This window comes from Varroa destructor, unplaced genomic scaffold (assembly GCF_002443255.2).
Source record: "Varroa destructor unplaced genomic scaffold, Vdes_3.0 BEIS01000002.1, whole genome shotgun sequence".
In the NCBI taxonomy this organism is placed as follows: Eukaryota; Metazoa; Arthropoda; class Arachnida; order Mesostigmata; family Varroidae; genus Varroa; species Varroa destructor.
This window is the reverse complement of record NW_019211455.1, coordinates 14,809,812-14,829,190: the sequence shown is the minus strand read 5'-3', so window position 1 is coordinate 14,829,190 and position 19,379 is coordinate 14,809,812. Positions and strand designations below refer to the sequence as shown.

Below are 19,379 nucleotides of genomic sequence, written 5' to 3'. Positions count from 1 at the left end.
AATGGCGCAACAGGTCTGGATCGATACAAACCACAGCGGCGGGAGGCAAGCACAGACGGCGATAGGGGCGGGCAGTAGCGACGATAGTGGTAGGGCAACTCTGTTATGAAAAACACCTGCGCTGAGGCGATTGTACTCGCGGCTGGAGGGAAAATGGACAGTACGAATTGACGAGAAGTTGACCGGTCGATGCTGGACCGCGTATGCGATCGGGGACGTGCTGTGGTATCAAACAGAAATAAGATAGATAGATAGATAGATAGATACAGTTGGTGTAGGGGCATTATTATTAATATATTCTGTGTAGGTAGGTACACAATGTAAGCGAGTAAGGCGTGTTCGTGTTTCGTCTGATGAGCGATGACGTTACATCATGTACTGATCCGACTATTAGTACACGATGTTTGCGGTCATCAGTAGTCAATTGCTACTATCTAGCGTGAGAAGACGCTGGAAAGCTGTATCGCTTAGGCATCAGTTGGATCAGTTAGGCATATTTGTTGCGAGGCCATGAAACGAGCACGTAAAACATCAACAGTTATTAATTGGCCTCTGTCACTGCCTGAAGAAGATGGACCATCCCGCTCTCGTTAATTAACTCGGAAAGGAGGGTTTAATATTGGACGGCAGGCAAGACTTGCACACTGTGTAATGTTGGAAATAAAATCCACTGTTTTTTAAGGATAGATAAGCAGACATGAAACCAGGTGCTTTTGATCTGCCGGAACCCGGCGCCTTTGCTAAATTTATGATACGGTGAATTGCAGAAAGGGGAAAACGAGGAAGGGATTGCATGTTGATCGGACTGCCTTCTTCGAGATATCGCTGGAAGCGAGCAAATGACCCTCATTCGAAAAGCATTGGGCAAAACATCAGAAGGCATTGTCGGTGTCATCCCTACGGCTTTTCTTCCTGTATACCCTACGCTAAAGGAAAAAGATATTCCGGGCCTTTTTAGATCCCGTGCACCTTTTTCACCTTCAAAAATGAAATCTTCGTCCGCCTACGAAGCCAAAGTTCTTTGCGGAAGACAACATAGCCACTCGAGCCTTTAACTGTTAATTATTGCGCGCAGTATGATGTTACATTGGCAACGTCTCTTCGACGGCACATGTTATTATTTGATGTGGTAATTTAGCATATATATATATATATATATATATATATGGCATCATTATTATAATATCCTGGCAGACGCTAATAGTGTCTTGGTCAATACACCCAAGTCAATAGATATGATCCAAAAGAACGCTTCCTGGTGTTTCAGTAACGATTTGAGGTCTAATAGACGTTTATCTATTAGTAATTTTTATAGCGCGACAAATATGCGTTATGCACGTGTTGGTCGATAATAAATGGTTAATCACGATACGTCCGGATGATCCGCGGCGAAATCGGATAGCTACGCTTACCATGTGATCACGACCAGTTTACCCAGACGCATAGAAAAGAAGCCCAAACATGGATGGACTGGACGATATGGCGCTTAATATCCGGGCAGCATCACCTGCCAAGTAAATGCTATATGTATATGAATATCTTTCTTTTCTTATAATGTGGTATAATGTAACATACTCTGATGGATGCTTACACAGCATCAAGTATTCCGTTCGCACAGTGACTTGCCTGCTTGTCAATTTTCTCGTCGTAATCTTTTTCCCCTTCTGCCGAATTTTCCACCAGCGGCTACTTTTGCATAGTCAGCCTGATTCCCCACGTGAAACCAGCTGCCGGACTGACGGTAGCGATACAGAGGCTGTTTGAATTTGTTCCCCTGACGAGCGACTCTCTCGCCAGTCATCCTAAAGGGAATAATTACCTAGTCTGCAGTGAGGCCCACCCCAGCCTCGATGTGTCGATGGCTGCCCTTTATACCGTCAGGAGAATGTCTTACTCCGGCGACGGCAGCAGCAGCAGCAGCTTCAGGAGTAGCGCTGGGATTTGCTTGGTCTACATATACATCCCCATAGTTATCCCTACCTCTTCTAACTCCTACTGCCCCTTTTACTGATCCTTTTAGCCTCCTTCCGCCCCCCTTTAAATGTCTACGATCCTCTGACTGCCCTCAAGCACAAAGCAGCAGTTCGACATCCATCAAGAAGCTAGCGTGCTGTGTCACACCCGTTCGCACAAAACAGTCATGTGAATACAAACTGGCGGCCAGCCACGAGCCAAAGCGCAGATAGAAATATACAAAACGAGACACAGTAGCCGCCAGTGTTCTCGCCATAGGACGCCGGCGTACATCGAGCCCCGCGTCAGAAACAGCATAATGCGCTCGCAAGGAAACGCATGCGGACGTCAGTGTCATCTCGAAATCGCAGTCAGTCTAATGTTCTGTTGTAGTCATAGATGTACACACCCGTGCTGTACAAACACGTACGGATAGGCGCGTGTATACTTAGGCTGCAAATATCGTTTATTGCATTTGAAAGTGTAGAAATCGTGTACCACTACTACAAGCAAGGCCTGCCGTAAGGAACGATATACATATGCATGTGCGATATGATGCCTAATCATTCTATAATACTATTAACTACGCATATCCTAAATTAAGCGTTACCCAAGCGTGAGTCGGGCGTACACCTGATTATGCTTGAAATAACTACTGAGTATCTGCCAGAAGTATCTTCCAAAAGAAAGCCACAGGGCAGGGGTGGCTTATATTTGACCGTCTGAACTGATGGATAGCTGCTGGCTGTGCCTGCACGTCTGTCCGCTTGTTTTGCGTCGGAGTAGAAGCCAATAGCAGTTTTCCTGCGGAGCAAATCGAACCGAGGCTAAACGTCAGAGAAGTAGGTCGATTTAAAGCGGAGCGCGATCGATGTTGAACTCCTGTCCAGTCAGCCCGTCTTCTTGAGACGAGACTGCGGACGGACGCTGGCGTATCATAAAAACAAGTCCATACTCTTGCAGTTAAATGGCAACATCTGAAGGCCATACTTCTACAGTCATACACACACACGTCGAAGAATAATGGCCGATCATACAAATGCATCGAAAGCCCTAAGGCTGCTTACATTTTCGTTGCGCTTTTCACGTATGTAATATAGGGAGAATTAATAATTTTCTACGTTCGTACTCGACAGTGTTGTACGAAACACTGATTTTCTATTGCTGTATTACATGCCGGGGAAAGAATATACTATCAAGGAACTAGCTTTCTCGCCCCGTTGCTGTTACGTTTTGTCAAGGAATGCTCTCAAGGATAAAATCGACGTGTAGGGCTTGCTTAACGGGGATGTTGTTGTAGAACGGATTGATTATGCGAAATGGCCGGATACTGTTAAAATAATGATATTTCTTCTTATTGTGGAAGGCCTGCTTTGGTTTGTCAGCAATAGATGAACAGTAACGGTCAGTTTCATTTCGACGGAAACAGTTGGCTATACATCGTGTCATCGCAGTAGTTTCGGACGCCTCAGGGTGTCAAAATCCACACATTCATACAACACACAAGTTGTACAGGACCTTTTGAGCCATAATGTTTTAAATCAAATAGACCTTGCATTGTTCGCGCACCTGCGCGTACGTCATCAAACCACAAGCGAAACTATCGAACTTTAGTCATCAAAGATCAACGTTTTTCGATCTTGGCATACTTGAGCTACCAGTGAAGAAGCAGATCAACTGTTGAAGCATCGAGTTTCTCCAGTCGGAGATATCGCTTCTTCTCTCGGGCCATCGTTTGATTTGATCTGAATCGCTTAATTTTTATATGGACCAAGCCTCCTTAGACTGTGGCTGATTGGCTTCATGCCTGGCGTGTTTTTCGCCAGGGACAAATGAACACAGGATGCAGCGTACGGCTAGCGCGGGAAAGCAGTAGCGGCGGTTCAGAGCGGCTGTCAGGTCGAGACGCATCTATGCTCCTAATTCTCTCCCAAGTTCCCCTGGCGAAGCTAAACGCTATCGCGACTTCCTCCGGGAAGGACCTGTGTGGGGGGGAGCAAACGCCAAGCTTAATATCGGTGGCTTCTTCACACTCAGTCGTCGTTGCTTCGACACGACGGCGACTATCCCATTCGCTTCGATACGATCGTGTTCGTTAATTACCGACCCCCCACGAGCTATCACTTCTCAAACCACCCAAAATCGTCCGTCTGAAGTAAACCTCTGCAACTTTAGTGCCGGTGGCATCAACCCCAGAGGCGCTACAGTGCCTCGAAACTATTGCGAACAGCAAGGTTGTGTCTGCATGTTTTTGTATGTATGTGCGCACTTGTATGTTGCTGATTCAGCGACTCGTACGTCGAGAGATGAGATCTGATCTGCTTTTAGTTTTACCTCCTGTAGCGTCGTCATTCTGTGGATCGTCACGGGCAGTCTTTTGCCGCTGCTGTTGAGTGTTCTGGCGTCCCGCCTCATGGTTCGCACCTTACGAGGCTTGGTCGCTGAGATCCGGGGATTAACTCTCTGCCTTCACTGGCAACTTTGGCGGCGTCAGGTCAACATAAAGCTTCGCTTTGCATCGACGATGTAGCGCATTCGCTGTACAGAGCACGCCCGCCATGTCTCCAATCATCCGACTCGTATGGGTTACGAGCTTAGCTAAACAAACCGAAAAAATGTTGCGAAGGTGTCGGCATCATTCAAGAGAGCTTTGGACAACGGTCTCTTATTTGACAACGATTGCGTGTCACGTCGTGAAAGCATCTTCAGCTTTCCTTGAATGGCGTCGACGGCTTCATAGAGGCAGTTAGCCCCTATCCACCAAAATCGATACTTGTGAAGATAATCTAATGCAGATGTATATAATCAATATGGACATATAGACGTGTCTGCGCACGTGTGAACCACATTAAGTTAAAAAGCACCAAAAAATATGTAGTACCATTACATTGACCTCTTGCCGATGCAATGATAGCTTAGTTGATCATATTTACATCACATCTCGCTTAAACACAGTGATCCAATAAAATGTAGCGCGAAAAGTCTTAGCTTTTTTTTTTTTCATGTAAAATCGCTGATTCTGGGGAAAGCGAGACATGCGTTATATTGCAGTATCGATCATTCATCATCGAATCCATTGTAAAATGTTTATTATGGACTTCAGCTATAATTTACACACAGGTAGTTCTGTTTTAGCCACATTCTGTCACACCCTTCGTTATTCTTGGACTAATCGAGTTTGTATTTGTCTTTATTTTTTTTCCTTCTTCGAGAAATTTATGATCGCATTCAGCTGTTTCGACGGTATAAATAATAGCCGTCGCATCGTCCTGGCCTGTGAGACTGCATGTTAGGACCACGCTGGTTGGCATCGGCAGGAATCTGTCAGGCCCTGCTTTATTTTCGCTCACGGCTAGACTACGCTGAGGGCAATCCCACTGGTACAAAGTAGCAAATTTGGATCTGTAAAATGGCGTGATACTCATTGTTGTTTGCCCACAACGGCTATTGAATGTAGGAGTACGGGATGTCGCTAAATATTCTTCTAAGGAGGCAGGGCACGAACGAATGAAATTACCACACTGGCTTCCCAACGAGCGTTAGTCGTGTCCATATATACGCTAGATTGCTCACACTAAAAAGAGAATCATCTATCACCGAATGTAAAAAAGAAGGTGCTTTAAATTGTTTTTGTTTAAAAAGAATATTCGGATACTTAAATAAGCATGTTTTATTTACAAATACGCAGCCATTACATTTTGCAAGTGCATGTGGCATTAATGAGTAGCAGCTACCTATCCACTGAAGTGGATGCATAGACATAGAAAACTAATTTTTCTACGATGTTTTCAGTATTCACATTTTTCTTTAACTTGGTTTATTTACATCATAATAACGCTTAAGTCCGAGATCATGCTTGATTATGATACGGTTACGGGCACACTCGTTTGTCGGGGGCATCAGCCCCGGTGCAGCTACGTGAGAAACGAGATTAGAGCGAGAACTTCTCGCGCTGTTTTGCATATTTCGGGATAATAAAAGGCACAAGGGGCAGCTTCCGTCAGTATTGGTCGGCCGTTAAATGGGCAGTTCCTTTCCTTCAAATCATCATAGATCCAACCTGAGTGGGTATGTCACTCCACATAGTTACAAGTGGGTTGTGCATCTGTGTGCATGTGCACATCGTCTCTTGTTAATCGCAACGCCTTACTTCCATTGTCACCTCTATCTGTATATTGCCAAATCCAAGCCTTGCTCGAAAGGGTGCTTCAGTGTTGCTACGCTGTAGCCCCTTTCATCTAGGTAGGCTTGCAGCCACCAACGCGTCCAGTTTGATTCAGGGGCAGTGGTATCAGCGATAAATCGACTACAACCACCATGGCGAACAGATAGGTGTCGCTACCGCCAGCAGCCGCAGCAAGGTAAAGACTCCAGCAAGAAGTTCGTGATGAGCATGAACCAAGTTGACAAAGGAGCCACTTCTTCTTCTTCTCATTTTCTGACGGCAAGTCGATACTAAGAATTCCGGCAACGACAGGGAGGCACGTGAAAGCAGGGAATGTGAAGGATAAAGGGAGTATAGAATGCGATGAGAAGGCTGCATTATAATAGGGCTGATAGGTAGTTGAGCGTGAGTTGAAGTCGTTGCTGCGACTCGTTCCACCGTGGACTCCAGCGGCCCACGAGGTACTCACTGGCTCCAACAGCTCAGATTCCTCCTCGTTTTCTTTTAATGTAATGCTTCGATCTGTAGAACGTCACCGTTTTCTAGGTTTTTTCGTTTTCTTTCTTTTTCTACCTGAAGAAAAAGATGAAGCTGGAGCCCCTTTGAAGTAATTTTCCGCCGCTGTATTATATGTAGTGGACCCCCGAGCCCAACGGTTGGCTCTGATAGGCCCCTTGCTGTGCGCGTTTTGCCTTCTCGTCCATGTTTGGCTTTTCCTTTTCCATCCCTATCTGTTCGACGCTGTCACGAAAACTTTTGCGGAGCAAGGATCAGAGCTGCTAGGGAAGAGCTAAGTCCCGGAGTGATCCGGAATGCCTCGAAACGTTCTACTCTGCTCAAAGCTAGAATTAGCTTGTACCCAAATCTCCTGCGACCCTACCGCCCGTCGTCTCTTACCTCGTGAGTGTGATTTTTCATTCCATTTGTTCCCAACACGATGTGGCACGCCGCGAACATAGAGTTAGTCAAGACGTGCAGAGAGAATAACGGGAGGAAGGTCGTGTATGTCCCACCGCAACGACGTGCTCTCTTGGCTACGTATTTACCCGTTGAATATTCGTACTCTCGTGGAAGACAGCAGCAACGCCGCTGCTCAATTTATTCCGATTTCCGTTGTAAACTCTGACCCACACAGGAGTACTTGTCTTTGGATCGGACAGCAGCTGGACTATCATCTACGGACCAGGGAGACGCAGAAACCACTAGGGGCGTCAAGAGATCCATTCAAATGGAGAGACGGCTACCCCTAAAGCTCGCATTGCTTCGCAGTTCTCGCGCGTCAATGAGAGTACAAATCACGACAATCTGGGTAGAGGCAAAGTCTGTTCGTGTCGATAGAGATAGAATGAACGCGGAGCAGAAGTAAATGTGGCGGAGGTTGTACATTTCTAAGAGCTCAGGCCGTATAAATAGGATATGAAACTGAGAAAAAAAAAAAACTTCTTAGATAAGTTAGCACTGTTACCCGTAAGTCGTGGGCTTTGTCCGAACGCTCTTCATTGGTTCTTTGCCGGATAGTCGCCGATTTTCGAATCTTATCTGCCTCTTACACCAACGACCTGCAACGAACATGGAAGAAAGAAGTGCTTTCTCTAAAAACGTATTAAAGTCAAGCAGCCCAGCTTCGAGACGAATTAACCTTAATCTGATCTCTTTCTCGTCTTCTAGACATCGTTGAAGAACGAGACAGACAGGCTGTCGGCAACAGCTGGCGTGTGAACAGCTATTTCTTACCATCGTTTTTCTCCCGACCGCTTGGAAGCCATCGGCGTCCCTTCTTGCTGACACTAATGTCTATACTGCTTTATGCTAAGTTGTGTATAACTTTTCCCCTTCAGTTGGATAGGGCTGCATTTGCGATACGGTAGTAGCCGAATAACTGAGGCGGCGTCTGCTGGTCTGTCGATCAGCGTGTTGATGCGCAATACGGCGTCGTTTGGTTTTCTATGGTAAGCACTAGGCCGCACTCTATTGACTCGACTCGTGACAGGTACTGGAAAGACCGACGAACGAATACGTGTTATTGCTTACATGTCGCATGATAGGGTTGCTTCCCCTACGGAGAAGAACACCAGGTTCGTTTTTTTGCTTCTACCCTTCCCGCCTTTCCCCCAAAAATTCATCAGTGTATAGATCCAATTGTAGGGGCTTTCTGCCACTCTGGAATCCAACTTACTTCCTAATGACTCGCTCGGGGCATAATGTCGGCGAGTGGTAATGCCAGCTACTAATCAGCGCTCCCTACTATGATGTATAAGAGATACACGCCGTACATACTTCTGCATAGCCATCTTCATAAACAAACATAGCCATTTGCAGAATGAAAGCCAAAAGCAAGGCAAGCACATGTACCGACTCTGCTAGGAAACTGAGGGAGAATTCAAAAATTATTTTCTGCTGTGATACTGTAGACCGCGCAGTTACGACGTACGAACGTACGTGTCGAGAAAAATATCAGTGCGTAATCTGCTTATACATGCAATCTATTCGGATTATTTTACTCTTAGTAGATAGAGCTTTGCCACGTTCGTACCAGTACAGTCCAGTTTACTTGCTGGCAACCGTCTTCCATTCTTGCCGGCCCCAGTTTGTTACGTCCACGTTTGAAATATTCAGTATTGAAGATACCAGATATTTATCCGTGCCTCTAAAACGTCCTGCGGAGGGCAAAAGCATAGGCATCAGCTTTAATATGCACACTGCTTTCTTACTCCATTTCCTTCCATAAACATATGTTGGCCAAAGCCAGCTAGAGACCAATATCATGTTTACGATACTGGAACATGCTATATAGTATACTATACCTCTAGCATAATAGTGAATGTGCCGACCTACATGACAGACGCCTTGTTCAGTTACTGGAGTTTATTCTTTTTTCTCTCTGCTGACCAATCTTAAAGGCAATCAGTATCTCTACCCATACATTTTCTTCCTTTACGCAGCCGTTTTTCCGCCTAAGATACCGTCCACTTTTGGCCCCCCAACCTTTTGGCGTTTTGAAGGATCAGCAGTCGGATCACCAACTAACCGATCCATCCTTGCAGATAAATCCGAAGCTTAAGTACACGCTGTGGGAAACACAGGCGATAAAGTACGATACCATTATCAACTGATTATTGGATTTTTGGATTTTGCGCCGCTGACCCCCTCGATTACCACCCTGCAGCTCCACACTGCATGTAGACACAACCTTGCCCCCATTGCACCTCTACACTCCCGTCCACCGTTTCGTCTGCATTCGCAAACCGTTCAAGCTAGGCATGCTACCGATCACCTTAACTCTGCACTATTCTATCCCACTCATCCTGTTACGCCACACCCCCGATCCCTTTTTCTTCTTTTTTTTTCTCTTTTTTTTCTTGTGTGCGACAGTAAGGCCCACCAACAACGACTCAAGCATCAGCAGCCGCCGCCGTTGCAAACTTTAAGGTGAAGGGTTTTCTTCGTTTACTGCAGTCGACAGCGGGAGCACTAAGCGGCCGACTGGCTATCTATCCGGGATCGAATCAAATTATCTAAGTGCATTTCTTTATAGTGGCGACAACGAAGGCGGCGGTAAGTAATGCTCGAAACGAAGCAGACTACCAATGCAGTGGTTCATTAATCGAGGAACGTTAGTTCTCTATAAATTGTGGTCCCTCTGAGTCTCTTTGAAGTACTGTGGACTTTAGCAGATCTCTTTTTGGCTGTTGTTGCCGCTACGGTCGCGCCCGCACTCGTTCCCCTTTAGTAGGTGCTTCCCAGACGATAAGAGCACACAGTTTGAAAGGGTCGTGCTCCTCTTTCCTAATCAGAGACGAAAGCGACCCTCACTTCGCTATGAGCGACTTGCGTGACGCTAGCAGCCGCCGGCCAGCCCCAAACTAGACTGGACTTGACCCCAATTTTTCGCCTCGACGACTTGGATACAGGTAAGGAAATTGAGTGGAAGAACAAGAGAGACTGCTCAAACAATAATCAATGATTCCTTCTTCGTTCAATGCAATTAGTTTCATTGATCCAGCCGGAAGCATTAAGTGGACAGCGGAGTTCGGCGAAGATCCCTCAACCAGGTGGCCAGGCGATGGTCAGTCGTGACGGTGACGTGTGTAGTCTGATCTGATGGTCGCCCGGTGGTGATATCTAGGAGTTGAGGCCAATACCGGAATATCGTGAATGCTGTTGAAAGACGAGGAACGGCATTTCAAGTAACTACTTACGAACTAAATAGGGGCAAATTCCAGTGAATGGAAAACAGACGGACGATCGCGGGTCAGTGCGAATGACCACTGCAGTCGAACGTTCCTTCCGTTTTTGCTTTAGCAGCAATGGGTACAGAAAGCAACGATTTTCAACAAATTTACAATAACGACCAAGTGGAGCATTCAAGCGCGCACGAATCGCGAAACGCCATACTCTCGTATGGCGAATTTGCTCTCGTACACATGTAAAATATCCGATAGGAACAAAGGACTTGAAATGAGACAGTAATTTTTATGCTTAATGAAAAAATGATACCGTAACTAGCAAGAATATGGACTCAATTTTGTATGCCTGGGTAGCATAGCTAAGGACAGGTACAACGTAAATGGTGACACCAATGTAAATTGGGGTAAACAGGATCAATGAGATTAATGTAACGCAATATGTAAGACATACAAATTATCCGAGTTTAGCCGGGTTTTCGTGTTATATCAAGTTAGCACGAACGGTCACACAGCTGGAGTGCGCACCAAAATTCAATTTCTTTCAATCCAATGTGTAATCCGTTCAGAAACCGAACTTGAAGTATGCAATTACTTCGAGCAAGAATATTCGTTGCCCAGTAGGCATTTCTGACCAAAGCGATAAAGGGTTTTTCAACGCACCGTGTCCTATGATGTGCGTTACAGGCCAGCAATGTCTTGAACTCGTAGTAGGTCTCCAAGGAACAAGGGAATATGTCCCGTAACTATTTTGCGTCGAAGTTACGGTAAGACGGTAAGACACGACCCTAAATTTAGGGAATTCCGACTCGACTATCTAAATTTACAATCATTCTGTGTCCGACGCGTTGAGATGCCCCCCTCCCCCAAGAGAGTAAGTAGCTAGCTTAAAAATGGCGGAAATAATGAATTTTGTAGAATCGGCCGTCGACAGCCACCAGGACGCAGATTAGGTGCTACTACGAACCATTTACCTACGACTCAACTTTCGACATCCTGTAATGCTTGTTTTAAAAAGGTCGATGAGGTGTGAACCGATGATATCACGGATCGTGTCGTTCAATTCGACCGCGTGGTGTACGTCACACTTTTCATGACGACAGGACAACATTCCTCACTCGGATGAAACAGGCTTGTTTCAAAGAGGACGCGAACGAAAAGTGCGCTTAGGCATAGGCGTTTTCATACTTAGGCAGAACCGAGATTGAGGTTATAGGTCTCGCGAATCGTGCGGAACTCAGCGGGAGCTACAATCAATTGTGTTCGTGTTGTGCTCCTAGACCGATTCATTCCCAATAGAAGCCTATGTCATATGAGGCAAGACATACGAATAAACGTTTGGGTGAGCGCAAGAAAGCAAAAAAAAACGAATAGATCTTTATATTGATTAAATAAATCAGTTGTTTGCTGATCACGGAGTTAGACAAGTACGTTAAGTTCCGTGTTGTGACCGAGTTAAGTGTAAGCAGTAATCCGCGAAGTTAGTATGGTCTTGATAAACGCTTGGGAGAAAAGGACTAGGGGAACAAACTTTCTCTCGAAAACTTTCTATTCGATTTTATGAAATTTCGTGGAAGTCCTTCGGACATTTAGGTGATAGGGTATCAAAACTAAGCTATAAATACGAGGCGTTAATGGAGCTTTTTGTCATCGAAACTTTTCTGCAAAGAAGAAAACTTCAACAAAACATATACTGATTATTCGATTGAGTGTTCCAGAATTCGCTAATCCATTGGTGGCGCATTTGCATAGAGGGCACGTATGAATAGACGCTGCCTATAGCTGTTGCCTATTGACAGTAGATAGAAACGAATCGTGTGTGCCGTCTGTGCTGCCAGGTGGTTCTATAGCGAAACTACAGTCAACTAGTAACGAACATAACCTGAATTTTCGCAGAAACCTTCGTTAGTCTCGTCTGTTGTCGGTGTCCCTATCCATTCAAGCAAGCTTCAGCTACTTTATTCCATATTCAGCAATGAACTTGAAGCCGTCTTTCTAGTAGCTTCTTTTGACACAATTGATTGCAGGCAACATCACGTTCTGGGTAGTAAAACATAAGGCTTTTATGGGCGTAGCTTCGACTGGCAACTGCGGTTGCTAACGGTCAATGTTTGTAATCCCTAGAAGAAGGCTTTCGACTTGCAGAATATTGTTTTATTTGTACCTGGTATTTTCGTAGAGATTACTTTTTTTTTTTTTCCTGGAGAATTTCCAATATTAACAATAGAACCGTACAGTATGTGTAACATGCGTAAGAGCTGTGATGCACCTGAGTAAAAGTGAAACAGAACAAGTAATTATCAATATTATGCAAAAACGGTAATAGACACAAACACTTTGAGCGGTTTAGTATATGCAATCATATAATCAGTGTTTATCATCACTCGTACAAATATCTTGCGTACGCAAAGGCAGCACAACGTGCATCACATTAACAAAAAAAAAACTCAAGAGAAAATTTGCAATGTCATTCTGACACAACACTTGGGTATGCTAGCGCATATAAGGAGCGTTACAGAGTCTCATAGGGCCAACGACTGAGAGTCGTTGACGACGGAGAGCCTTTCAACGCTATACCGTTCTGCATGGTGCGTCTCCGGTGCGGCATCTCACATGTTATAACTATCACTCGAAAAGGGGAAGCGTGTGCCAGAAATAGAAGGTTCTGAGGCTGGCCTTCGGGGTGATCTTGGGGGGTGGGGTAAAGAACAATAACACAGAGTAGAGGTCGACCTTTCTCGCTTATATTGCGAGTACCTTTTCACTTCCTAATTGTTAACTGTCAGGTTCCAAGGGGAATACTGCTGCTTGTACAACCGAGTAAAATTATTTTTCAGTAATGCATAAATGGAAGCTGATAATTATGAATGTGAACTAATGACGGCGCTAAGCAAGTGATTTGACAAATACCGTACCCACATTGTGCTATGGTGTATATATATATGCATGGATTGGACCCTTCAGACAGTCGTTTCCCGCTCTCACTATTTCTATATATATATATATGTGTGTATATATATGTAAAGATATACATTCGTTTGTATAAGAGAAGCACCGTCGTTAGTACTACAAGCTTTAGATATATACGGGGGGTAATTTGCGTGGAATTCAACAATGTTACGCGTTTTTTTTCTTTACATGTTTTAATAAGAGGGAGAAGCAGCCGTTCCCGCGATAAGCGAGGAACGCACAATCATTGATTGCTCTAAGTATTCGATATGGTGCTGTTCGGTAAGTGCTTATTGTTGTAAAAGTTCAGCTTTTTGTTGAGGCTAAATGACCAGTTCATCTGGCGACAACGCCGCTCCAGCTACTACCGGCTACACATTCCTTGGTACCGATACATCACTAAGGAGCTGTCCTATTCAGTTCTAGCCGCAATGCTGCTCTATGGAAGGCCGATCAACAGGCCAAAGCAGGCAATGTTACTTAGCCAAAAAATAAAATGTACAGAACACGTTCGAAACTGTGCGTTCGCTTGTTCGGCGCTGCTTTTGCCTCTTTTTTTTTTTCTTCATTTTGTTGATACTGCCTGCCATTGAGCCTCGCTTGTTCTTCCCTGAAGGGTAGACCCTGCTTACCTCAGCAGCGGGCACGATCATATATTATGACTTTCATCCTTCGTTCGTGTATGCTTGCTCATAGCTTATACCTGCCGCTTGTCTATTTGGCCTGTCAGTTTTTATAGAGCATTTACGCACCGTGGCAGCCTACAGCTGGGGAGAAAAGTAGGTAGATTAATCGGGAGGGTCACTTAATGTAGCGACCTGTTGTGCGCGATGAAGCGGCATTGTCTCGTCATTTTCAATATCCTGCAGAGCGGAGTGGTCGATTGGCTTAGCCCCGCGCTAAAGCTACCACACAGGATGAACATGTAACGCCTCGGTAAAGATCATATATTACAGCCATACACATAGGAATCTATGGAAGTGCTTCTTATTTATACTTCGAAAGGTTTAGAAAACAGGTGCTTATTGCCTGAACGACACGGGTAGTATTTTAATGAAACACGGATTTTATGGACTGTGTTCGTTGCAAAAAAAATGTCTGCAGGTTTCTACCTATATTAACTAAATGGGAACTGTATTATTCGCATATTGTTTCATTGCGTTTCTTGAACTACTTTTTTTTTTTTTATAATTTTTTGATACTACTTTATGATATCTGTCTTACGTCTAATGCTTTTTAATAACCAATGTGTAGGTTCGTTGTTTGAGTGTACAGGTAGGTGGCCTTGTTTTTTCCTTCTATGAAGGACAACAAACTACTCCTGTTGAAATTATATAACCTTCTAGTCCTGTGAGCATTTTTTATTTTAGGTCATTAGCTCTGCCGTAGAAGGTTAGAAGTATATTCTGCTTTTACGCTGCTGTCCACAGGCTAAGCCACTTGCCTGAAACAGGCAATAGGCCTACGATGATGTTGTCTATCTCTCCTGGATACCTCTACTGGAACCTACAAGATGGATTCAAGGTTGATTTGAGCCAATTAAGCCCGCTCGAATTGGCTTTTCCACGGTAACACGACTAAAAGCAGTGGAATTAGCCTTAGCCAAGCGCAGGATAATAACAACTGTGTCTTTTGCGAGCCACCAGCAACCGACCTAAAAAGTACATTACTCTGTTTAAGTACAAATCACCAGCCACCATGAATACAGGTCTACAGCATGACGTATACAAGCAGTGTCTGCTATAATACAGGCACTCTTCTGCCTACAATGTCACTACCCGTTCGAGTCGTAGCGGTTAGCGGTTCTAGAAGGCATCATTAGGCGATGAATCGTTCGCTTCGGCACTGGAGCTCTATAGTAACCTCGTTTTTATTTTACGCACAACTTGGCCTAAATAGGCAGCGAAATTTATGCCACGAAATCATTTAGACAATCGCATATTCGTGTGCAAAAGCAGTGTTTTCGCGATAGTTTGAAATAACGTAGATGGTGCATTGCTTTCATTTGGTTTGCCTCATTTGGTTAGCGACAAATCGACGTTGGACATAATGTGATCTAAACTATTGAATGCCAATCTAAGCTTATGCAAGTATAACGAAATCAGTAATTATGAAGAAAGCAAACGCCTTTGTAATATTAAAATTTCTTTAACGAAATTTTGTTTTTTTCTAATTTTTAACCTCCTAAACCTGTCGACCTGTGAACCTTAGATGCTCACTATCACCTACCTAAAGAAAACTTTAGACATACTCGATGCCGAAAAAATGTTTTTCGTACGTTTCGTGTTTGTAAAAAAAATTCAAAGGACAGGCTATTAATAAGGCATCGTTTTTCGATATAAAATAATGTCTAGTGAAAAGTGATCGTTACCTGGTTGATCAATATTAGGCGTAGTGAACTGTGATTGCAATCAGAGCAGTAACTGTTATTGTAAATAAAAAAAAAATAAATAAAAATTTAAAAAAATTTAGATCAGTCTGATACATTTTGGAGCATTCTAGGTAGGCTAAGCTTACATACCCTACGTTTCAATTTCATTCAAACTTGTGGCACCAAATCATGCTGCCTACTTCTCGCATTTACTCTCATGTTCTTTTACATGTAGTCTATATATATATATATATCTCTCGCATCCGATAAATGTGGGCTTTTACGGAGACAACAACGCCAATATACCCCTATTGTGCATGCTTGCCCATAGCTGCCATATTGCTGCATGAACAGCGAAGTTGGCAAACGGTTGGTTTTATTAGCTTCACCAGCCTTTGTTGCACTCGTAGATAGGCAGTAGTTTGTCACAAAGAATAATCGCGCATTTCTGCAAGTTGGAAGCGAAGAAAAGCACATCTGTGACGATTCAGCGGCGACTCACCAAACTTCTTTTTACGCGAGTAAGGTACTTCGTCGCTATGTGCAAGTGACGGAAAACTGCAAGCATTTAGATGACCGGGTGCCTGGTCAGTTTCGAGTCTCGCTTCGCTCTTTTGATCTTCTCTTCCTGATCTGTGCTATCCATGGCGGACCTGTGCAGTGGATATCTCTAGTGGGGTCTTTGGAGGTACACCCGTATTCACCCACTACTGGCGCTTGCCCGCCTGCCTGCCTGCCTGCCTATCTGTCTGTCCCGCAATACTAGTCGGACTACGGTATCGTCCGAAACTATCGCCGGACCATGATGAGACCATGCGACAGACACACGGGCTCGACTCAAACACAATGGCTATCGGACATTGAAGAGCAGGCTGGGAAAGAAGGAATATTAGCATAGGGTCGATGGGGATCGGTCTGTTTGTTGGTCGGACTCAGTCAGCTCTAGGTCATCCGCTCTCGTTCGCATCAGACGGTCCATCTACAACGCCACCACGATCAGACCCATCATCATTCTTAACAGCCCCACGCGAGTGTAACGGGCTCAGTAAGCCTTAGCTACCATTGCAAAACAGGACAGACAAGCAAGTCGAAAACCCAAGTGAAGTATAGGTTAAAGCATACGGCAATACCGGTTCACCTTCTCATCGACTTAACCTAGACTTCATTCTAACGTTTACAGTCTCACTAGCACTACGACTTCTGTTGTCCCCTTAGCGCGATGCACATTCACAATCACCAGCATTATGACAGCTCTCAAACAAAGCGAGGTACCTATGGCACTATAACAATCCACGGCTGTAACGACGCACAAGAAACGAGTGAACAACAGTAGAATAGGATCGTCAAAGCTGCGTAAGGACAGAATTACAATTATATTACCGTTTATACCCCCCCCCCCCCCCCGGTCGTAGATAACATTACCTTGTAATATGAGGATAACCCACTCCAAAAGGAAAGGCAAGCGTAGAGAAAGAAATCAACTAACAGGGTCACGACATTGAGCAACGTTAAGAATCAAGTCGTCAGCGTGTATACATTCATGTTAGTGTGCATGTGTGTGTGTGTGTGTGTGTGCCCGTGCATAATTGTGTCTGTGTGAATGCATGTGTGTGTGTGTGTGTTCATCCATGCGCGCGTGTGTCTGTGTGTTCATGCATGTGTGCGTGGGTGTGAGTGTGTGTGTTCATGCATGTGTATATGTGTGTGTGTGTGTACATGTGGTCGTGTATGTGGATGCATGTGGGCGTGCGTGTGTGTGCGTGCATTGTATGTGCGTCCATGAGTGTGTTTGTGTGTGTATGTGGTTGCACCCCTTCATATCCCGCTAGCCATTGACGACGATTGCCCACCACCTAGCAACGAGGTCGGGCAATCAGCAATGCACTCCCACCGGCGACTCATGTAAGCTGCTGCATTGAAATATTGAACTTTGGGCCATGGCCTACAGCATCACAGTTCCCCTCGAGCGTTCTGCCTTCACTGCTGCCTCTGTCGCCAAAATTTCTCATGACCTCACCGCCTTCTTGTGGTCCAACGATGTTTCCTGTCAGTCTGCCAACTGCGCTCGAGTCGATTCAGGGCTGGTTAGGTTTATTGTATTCATCCCTCGCACCGAAACTACTCCAGTCGAAGTCCAGTTGGTGATGCCCACTAGTGCTCGGTGAACAAAGAGAACGAGGTCGAAACAGGTCGAGGGCGAAGGAGGTTAGAAATTGAAAGAGGTGTCATCATGTGAAAACGGTTGAAGAAGACAGCGAAAAAAATCTGCAGATTGGTTGATTGGCGACACGTTTATGTACGCACGGATGGCACATCGTTAGTTTCTTGTTAGGACTAACCGATGCTAACGTGAGATTGACAACTACCTGATTTTGCAGTACGACTAATTTCTTCAGTAATTATTGCCAGTGCTTTCTTGACGGTGCTGCGCCATTATTAGCATCCAGTGCAACCTAAATGAAGCCAACCAAGTAGTGATCGCAGAGCCGATTTCTGAATTAACCTATATATCTTTTAGTCTATCCGTTTGAAACATGTACAGATCTACATAGCTATCCGACATGCAAGCTACGATATAGATTCATCTTTTCACTAGCTGAACAGGTCATCGTAGCTCACCTAGCAGGTAAATCTTCTATATTTTGTCGCTATCAGTAACTAACGTTGCTTCGAAGATTAGCGACGAGTTTCCCTCAGGCTTCGGCACTCACTTATCTATTGCGTTCGAAACGTATTCACAGTAGTCCTGCATGTAATAGTCACCGGATCATTATGTGTAACAGCTTACGCCGTTAAGAAAACATGTACGAAAGCCCTGCGTATGAACGTACTTCATATATTGATGGTTATGCGTATACATAGATATCGATAGCGAAGAGCTATCGATAGCTCGAATCGTTGTAGTCCAAGGAAGCGTACAAAATCACCATCGTGATGCTAGTTTTCGTTGTTTAACAGTGACGCATATTTTTTATTGAAACTGAAGGCGTCATCGGTAGATTTACAGCACTGAAAAGCGGGCCGTTTCTACGAAATGCAATGGCATGAAATTATGCTGGGGAAATAGTGTGCATTTGCTTCGATGCTAATTGAGATGATGAGCGTAGAAAATCAAGTCTTGATAGAGACATCGGAAGGTGACGCAAAAAGCATCAGAAAATTACGTGAACGTCCTGTTCGGATCTGCAACTGGCCAGCTGTCTGGTAAAAGATACGTTGTGTTAGCTTCACGCAGCGATGGTGCCTTTTTGTGTTGATCGACGCGCTTGATCTGGAGAAATCAATGTTTTTCCTAATTAACTTAAGAAGACGAAGAAGAACGAAGAAACGAAACAGTAATTTCTAATCGTTATAAGATGCTTATTTCAATAGGCAGCGCGCGTAAACTGATAATTTATTGTACACTCTCCCGTGATCGTGGTAATACGCAGTGGCATCTTGTAGATAACCAAATATACACTATGCGCCAGTAATTGACAACTTTATCTATCGAATTAATTGTTCGATAGCGATAATTGTCGTTTTTGTTTGAAACAATACAGAATACTGATGCTCCCGAATAGGAAACTATTAGACGCCAGCTTGCCATTGCCGTAGCTAGCCCCATTTGATAGAACCGCGTAATGTCGCTTCAATCAAGACCATTAAGAACTGGGACACAGAGCGAGCAGATCAACGAACGCCGGACATGCTAACCGTAAAATCGAGCCGTCCATCCGTTATTGATGTCTTTGATCTGCATGCGTGCCTATATATA

At 44.5% G+C, this 19,379-nt stretch overlaps 1 protein-coding gene and 1 long non-coding RNA gene across 2 annotated transcripts in view; one reads left to right on the top strand and one right to left on the bottom strand.

Annotated features, from left to right (window-relative positions):
• LOC111245074 (netrin-1-like) overlaps window positions 1–19,379 on the top strand; it is a 73,784-nt gene that overhangs the window by 20,274 nt on the left and 34,131 nt on the right. The window lies entirely within an intron of this gene.
• Window positions 5,747–9,854, bottom strand: LOC111245075 (uncharacterized). The gene is made up of 4 exons (XR_015321658.1): window positions 8,954–9,854; window positions 8,652–8,775; window positions 7,853–8,111; window positions 5,747–7,677 (listed from the first exon to the last, which is right to left on the bottom strand). It is a non-coding gene; the product is annotated as an uncharacterized LOC111245075 (long non-coding RNA).